Source organism: Rutidosis leptorrhynchoides, chromosome 11 (assembly GCF_046630445.1).
Source record: "Rutidosis leptorrhynchoides isolate AG116_Rl617_1_P2 chromosome 11, CSIRO_AGI_Rlap_v1, whole genome shotgun sequence".
In the NCBI taxonomy this organism is placed as follows: Eukaryota; Viridiplantae; Streptophyta; class Magnoliopsida; order Asterales; family Asteraceae; genus Rutidosis; species Rutidosis leptorrhynchoides.
In genome coordinates, this window is record NC_092343.1 from 117,251,348 (window position 1) to 117,259,610 (window position 8,263).

Genomic DNA, 8,263 nt, shown 5'->3' on the forward strand with positions numbered 1-8,263 from the left:
TCCTCATTTGGCATTCCATCGTACTCGTACAATTGGAATCTTGTTGCGTTTCAAAATTTTGATCTCACGATCCATAATCTCAACTGGTTCCTCCACGAAGTGGAGTTTGTCATCAATTGTAAGTTCTTCCAGTGGTATGATAAGTTCGGGTGCAGCAAGGCACTTCTTCAAGTTTGACACGTGGAAGGTAGGATGAACTGAGCTCAATTGTGCTGGTAGATCCAAATGGTAAGCAACGGGTCCAACACCTTCCAAAATTTCGAAAGGACCAATGTATCGTGGGTTTAACTTTTCACGTTTTCCAAAGCGAATCACACCCTTCCAAGGTGCAACCTTCAACATTACACGGTCACCAACATTGAATTCAAAGTCTTTACGTTTAAGATCGGCATAACTCTTTTGACGATCGCGGGCAGTCTTAAGTCTAGCTTGAATCTGAGCAATCTTTTCCGTGATTTCATGGACTACCTCGGGTCCGGTGATTTTCCTTTCGCCTACTTCGGCCCAACAAATAGGATATCGGCACTTGCAGCCATACAATGCTTCAAAAGGTGCGGCATTAATGCTTGAGTGGTAACTGTTGTTGTAAGAAAATTCGGCGAGTGGAAAATGCCTTTCCCAGGCCTTTCCGAAATCAATGACACATGCACGCAACATGTCTTCCAAGGTCTGAATCGTTCGTTCACTTTGCCCGTCAGTCTAAGGGTGATAAGCAGTACTCATGTCAAGACGAGTTCCATGGCTTCTTGTAAAGAACGCCAAAATCTAGAAGCAAAACGGGGATCGCGATCTGAGATGATCGATAAAGGTACACCATGACGAGATACAACCTCTTTGATGTATAATTGAGCAAGTCTCTCCATCGTATCCGTCTCCTTTATAGCCAAGAAGTGTGCAGATTTAGTAAGGCAGTCAACAATAACCCAGATGGTATCGTATCCGCCCACCATCTTCGGCAGCTTGGTGATGAAATCCATTGTGATCCTTTCCCACTTCTATTGTAGGATTTTTGATTGCTGAAGTAATCCAGAAGGTCTCTGATGCTCGGCTTTAACCTTCGAGCAAGTCAAACACTTACCAACATAAGTCGCAACGTCCTTCTTAAGATTCGGCCACCAATACTGTTCTTTAAGGTCGTGGTACATTTTGCCCGCTCTGGGATGAATCGAATATCTTGATTTGTGTGCTTCATCAAGTATAAGGTTCCGTAGATCTCCATAAAGAGGTACCCAAATTCTTCCGGCATAACATCGGAGTCCAGACTCCCTAACCTCGAATCGAGAGACAAGTATGTTCAAATGTTCGTGAGATAAATTCTCCTCCTTGAGAGCCTCATCTTGGGCTACTCTGATCTGGCTGTTGAGGTTCGAATGGATGGTGATGTTCAGAGCCCTAACACGAAGAGGTGTCGTCCTCTCCTTTTGGCTTAAAGCATCACCTACAACATTGGCCTTGCCAGGATGATAACGAATTTCACAATCGTAGTCGTTGAGCGTCTAGATCCATCGACACTGTCTCATATTCAGTTGCTTCTGATCGAATATGTGTTGGAGACTCTTGTGATCGGTGAAGATAGTGCTCTTAGTTCCATAAAGATAGTGTCTCCACAATTTGAGCGCGAAGACAACGGCTCCAAGTTCGAGATCGTGAGTAGTGTAGTTCCGCTCGTGAATCTTCAATTGGTGGGAGGCATAGGCAATAAATTTTGATCGTTGCATCAGTACACAACCAAAACCACTTTTCGATGCATCACAATAAACAACAAAGTCGTCACTGCCCTCAAGAAGTGATAGGATAGGTGCGGTGGTTAACTTCTTCTTCAAATTTTGAAATGCTGATTCGTGTGCAGGTTCCCAAATGAACTTCTTGCCCTTGTGAGTCAAAGCGGTCAGAGGACGCGCAATCAGAGAAAATCCTTCAATGAACCTTCGGTAGTAACCGGCGAGACCTAGGAATTGGCGAATATGCGTCGGAGTAGTGGGGGTCTCCCACTTGCTGATGGCTTCAATCTTGGTGGGATCAACTTTGATACCCTGGTCGCTCACAACATGACCCAGAAATTGTACTTCCTTCAACCAAAATTCACACTTGGAGAATTTGGCGTAAAGTTGCTCTTGTCTCAAGAGTTCAAGTACTAGTCGAAGGTGTTGCTCATGTTCTTCTTCGCTCTTTGAGTAGATGAGGATATCATCTATGAAGATGATAACAAACTTATCCAAGTACGGCTTGCAGACTCGATTCATAAGGTCCATGAACACGGCAGGTGCATTTGTCAAACCGAATGGCATCACGAGAAACTCATAATGACCATAACGGGTCCTGAATGCAGTTTTCATCACGTCACTTTCCTTCACCCTCAACTGGTGATAACCGGATCGCAAATTGATCTTTGAGTAAACGCTCGATCCTTGTAGTTGATCAAAAAGATCGTCAATTCGTGGAAGAGGATACCGATTCTTGATAGTCAATTTGTTGAGTTCACGGTAGTCGATACACATACGGAAGGATCCATCCTTCTTCTTCACAAACAACACAGGTGCACCCCAAGGTGAGAAACTTGGTTGGATAAATCCACGGTCAAGTAGTTCTTGTAGTTGACTCTATAATTCTTGCATCTCGGAAGGTGCGAGTCAATAAGGTGCGCGAGCTACAGGTGCAGCTCCTGGCACTAAATCAATCTAAAACTCTACTGCTCTCTGCGGCGGCAATCCAGGCAATTCCTCAGGGAAGACATCGAAAAATTCGTTCACAATTCGAACGTCGTTCACGCTCTTCACCTCAGTTTCAACCGTTTTCACATGCGCTAGGACAGTAAGACGTCCCTTCTTCATAATCTTTTGCGCTTTCACGCAACTAATGAGGTTCAACTTTGAGGTACATCTCTCTCCATAGATAACCAGTGGCTCACCGTCTCCGTGTGGTATACGAAGAGCTTTATCTCCATAAATAATATCGGCCCTTATCTTGCTCAACCAATCCATACCGACGATCACGTCAAAACTTCCCAGTTTGATAGGTATCAAATCAATTTCGAAATCTGCACCAGCTATGTTGATAATAGCTCCTCGACTAATATGGTCAACCTTTTCAAGTTTTCCATTGGCGACCTCGACAAGCATACTCTCTTTTAACGGGACTAATGACCAATTAATCTTATCGCAAAAATGTCTACATACATAACTTCTATCCGCACCAGTATCAAACAAGACAGAAGCTAAAATATTGTTGATTTTGAATATACCTGTCACCAAGTCGGGGTTTTCGCGTGCGTCCCTTGCATTAACATTGAAAGCTCTAGCGCGCGGTGGTCCGCCATCTTTTCGCTTGTTTGGACATGCATTTCTGAAATGGCCCGTCTGTCCACATTCGTAACACTTCTTCGGCCCGTTGGTGTTTGGCTTCCCATTCAAAGTGGTGACCTTGCAGTCTTTTCCAACATGCCAGACCGTTGGCACTTCTCGCAGACAACATTGCAATACCCAGTGTGGTGTTTGTAACACCTCTTGCATTAAGGTAGGGTTCCCTTGTAGTTTGGGTTGGAGTTGGTGTTGTTGTTGGGGTTGGGGTTTCCACCGTTGTTGTTTCCTCTGAAACCCTCATGTCGTTTCGTCGGGTTCTGTTCATAGTTTCTTCCCTTGTTGTTGTTGTTGTTGTTGTTGTTGTTGTTGTTGTTGTTGTTGTTGTGGTTATCCCATTTGTGCTTCTCACTAGTACCTGCTTCAGACTTAGTTTTCTCCGGTTCATCGATGGTTATCTGATTCATTAAAGTATGCACCATGCGCATCGCTTCAGAAACATTTGGTGGTTTGGACGAGGTGACGTTTCCCTTAATGCTCTTAGGGAGTCCCCAGAAGTACCTTTTCATTCGCTTGAATTCTGGGGTGACCATTGTCGGACACATCAGGGCTAGTTCCAAAAATCTCCTGTTGTAACCATCAAGGTCGTTCCCAACGGCCTTTAACTGCATGAATTCCATTTCCATCTTTTGGATTTCGGTTCTTGGACAATACTCCTCAATCATGGCACACTTAAATTCCTCCCATGGCGTAGCATACGCCTCATCAATGCCTTGTTCTTGTGCCATTGTGTTCCACCATGTGAGCGCGCCGTCAGATAGCGTGCAAGAAGCAAATTTGGTTTTGCTGTCCTCCGAACAGTTGCTAACTCGGAATACTGATTCAAGTTTCTCGAACTATCTGGTGAAACCAACCGGTCCTTCAGTGCCGCTGAAGTTATGTGGTTTACAGCTCTGGAATTCCTTGTAAGTACACCCATTTCGAATGGGTTGAACAACCGGTGGCGGTGGCGGTGGCGGTGGCGGTGGAGCTTGGTGTTGCATTTCCGCAATGGCTGCGGCTACACGTTCTTGGATCATCTCTTCAATTTGAGCAGCAGTAGGTGTGGATCGACCGTTAGCCATGGTGTTCTATACAAACATTTTGACTCAAGTCAAAATCCAGCATTCAATATATAATAATATAGTATACAACAACCAACATGTAAACAGCACAACACATGTTAATTAAGTAACGCAAGTTGATACAAGTACCGCAAAACACCATACAATAACGTAAATAGAACACTTGTGCAAAAAGTAACATCACAAAGTTTCCATTCATTAATAATAAGTTTCATACGTCATGATAGATTCATACAATACATAAGTGAAATATGAAACTACAACTAGATTACATCATGAAATCTAATACAAAAGTCATACGGTGAAGGTGGGTGAAGGATGTCCATAACCTGAGACATCTGCTCCTCAAGCTCAGCTACCCGAGCTCAGAAGATCTCCACCTCCCTTGTCAATTCCTCGATTGTGGGAGATGGTGGGGCAGGCGTGGCTGGCGGTGCAGGTAGTGCCGGTGGTGCAGGTGGTGCTGGTGGTGCAGGTGGTGTAGACCTCACGAAATGAGGTGCAGACGTTCCGGCTCCAGAAATAGTCAGTACGTAACGGGGTGTCTTACGCACTTGTGGGTCGGCAGGGTACGGCACAAGTCGCTTACGAGCAGTAACCCTACGACGTCGACCAAATGCGTCAGTGAAGGCTCGTCCTCCGTTGATCCCCGGAATGATGGTACCGTCGAAGCGATACCGCTTCTTCGGCGGGGTGGAGGGTGGCTGAATAGGTATATTAGCAGGGTCCTCATCATCACTGGAGTCGTCTGAGGAAGAGTCATCTGATGAAGAATCGGCGGATGATAAGTCATCCGAATCATGTGATGGTGGCACTGATGGCTGAACTGGCAGTCCGAAGGCGGCCAACATCTCTTTGTGTCTGCCTGGCGGAATCGGCACTAAATGTCCATTAGGAGCGCTTCGGCACGGCATGCGCATATGGTTACGGAATGGCCCTTCCCCGAACTCCGCGGGAATCACAACACCACCGATTCGGGGCTGTGACTCCGAGGGTCCGGGAGCAGAAGGAGCTGGAATCTCCGTAGGGTCCACTTGTCCGTCAATAGTAGCCACTGGTGCCGGCGCACTACTACTAGCTCTGGAGGACGAAGCGCCGGGGTCACTGGTGCGTAGCGGGATCGGTGTGTCGGCAGCAGCAGCAGGTGGGGTGGCTGACGAGTCTAAACTACCCAAAACAATAGCAGGTGAAACATCCGACATCTAAACAAGGAAAAATAAATTTTCCATGTCAGTAAGTCATAAAGCAAGCACGTATTAGGCCAACAGTTTAAATCATGTATAACAATAAGTAGCATGGAAATAATAACGAATCGTACGGAAGTAGCATGCAATCAAAAGCAAGTAATATCATACGGTAGTGAAATCAGGTAGTAGCGTATGGCATATAGCAGTAAAAGTAAGCAGCAGCATGCAGTAAGTTCAGCGGAAACAAGTAAACTAGCAAGTTGTAGATTAGTCCTATTAGTGAATCCTACTCGGGTCGGTCTTAGACTCACTAATGCAACCTAATTCCCTACAACCAATGCTCTGATACCAAATGCGATGCCCCGTACAAAACCATCATGTACGAATCATCAACAACAAGATCATTACAAAGTTAAGTACTATATGCAGTAGTAAAAGAAGTTTCATTCACGATAAAAAGATGACGTCATAACCGACGTCAATTGTTTTACACCAACAGTATGCTTCTACGAATAGCAAGCATGAATAAATGTATGTGACCCTTAGATCATTACAAAACATAGTTCAAAAGTATTAAAGTTTGAATGCATGATAAACAGTTCATGCGGTGATAACACTAGAGCAGCGGGTGTCTACGGCAAGACTAGCACGACAGCGGAAGAAAATAACCTTAAGCACCTGAGAAAAACATGCTTAAAAACGTCAACACAAAGGTTGGTAAGCTATAGTTTAAGTATAACAGTATGTAAGGTAGGCCACGAGATTTCAGTGCTACAAAGAGCGTTTCAAAATAGTATGATAAAGTATATGTTAACCGTGGGCACTTGGTAACTAACTTAACGTTTATACCCCTTGAAAGTACACTTGGCAAGTGCGTATATTTACGAAGTATTAAACACTCATTAAATACTAGCGCTACTAGCCCTAGTGGGGATGTCAAACCCTATGGATCCATATCTAAGATTCGCGTTCACCGGTTCAAAAACCAATGACTAAACGTTACCGAGCTAAAGGGAATGTTTCTGCCGTTATATAAACCACACATATATAAGTTTAAGTACTCGTGCCTAGTATGTAAAATATAAAATCCGCATGTATTCTCAGTTCCCAAAATAGTTAAAGTAAAAAGGGAATGCTATAACTCACAATGATAAAGTAGCGGTAAAGTATGACTCGGAAAGTAAGCAAGTAATGAAGGTTGTCTAAATGGGTCCTCAACCTAAGTCAAATAGTACTAAGTCAGTAAATCGTCCAAAAAGGTTTAAAAGTATGCAAATAAGGTCTTAAGGGTCATCATCATTCATCATCAAACAAAAGGTGTAAAGTAGGTTTCGTTTATGAAAGTAGTTTAAAACAAAGGCTGACTTCGATCAATCACCATGGCCTCTACCCTTACTGAAATAAGGTAAGACCAGTGGCCATGGATCCGTATATGAGTCTTTTAAGTGTGGTAAAATTTACAGAAGCAAACTCATCTTCGTTTGACCGTGGAGACGGTCTAAGTGCGAGTAGGTCAGAAATTTCTGCACAACGTTAAAGGACATAGTGACGATCGGAGGGCCATAAATCCTAAACCGTAACTCGGATTAAGACGAGTCCTATATGAAAAGTTATATACACGAACTGAGCTAACTGAAAATCAAGGTTACAGTAGCCCAGGTGTACTAGTCTGTTACAGAAACAGCAAAACAGTAAGCAGAGGACAGGAAACAGAAAAATAGTGGGTTCCGGTGGGTTTGGTGCTTGATGTTCATCATGGTTCTCATCCTTGATGCCTATAACTTCAAGTGTACAACTCATTGATGTGTTTACATCATCTTTACCATGGTTTGACCATCATAACCCAAGTGTAAGTCTAAGACATGAAGCACAACTCAATTAAGTGTTGCAAGTGTTTTGATGAACCAAAGTTACATCAAAGTCTTAGATTTAACACATACATGAAATGTAAAAGTAATACTAACTAAATTTTGACAATTATGACACAAGTGTGAGTCTAAGACATGTAGATCAACTCACTTAAGAGTTGTATGAAGTTGATGAACCAAAGTTACATCAAGGTCTTAGATCTAACACTTACATGAACTTTAAAAGTAAAAACAAGTTACAAACTTGAAGTAAACTTAAAAAAATCAAGATCTTAAGTAGTAGAACGTAGTTCTTAGTTAGATCTTTGAAGATCCAAGACTCAAAAGCCTAGATCAAGCATAAGTGTACAAAGTTATAGTTTAAAGAAGCCTACTTATGTGTTCTTGAACTTTCAAGTAAACTTTTAGTTCAAGATAGTATGGGACTAAGACTAACTTGTAGTATTTGACCATTTAAACTAACTACATGAAATTAAAGTGCATGATGTAAGGAAATAAACTAAGTAAAACAACTAGTTCATGGGTTGTTCATACTTTAAAGATTCAAACCAAAGTTTGATCTTTAAGAAAGTAAACTTTAAAGTTTACTAAAATGAATTACAAGTATGAGTTTTACAACCATAAACTTACAAACTTTTGAAACAATAAATGAAGAACATAAGCTAGAAACTTTATGTTCTTGTATGCCTTGTAAGAACATGTTAGATGAAGAATCAAACTAATAAGTTTGCTTCTTGAAAGCTAGTAAGTAAGTAACAACTAGTAACTACAAGTAATCAAACATTAAA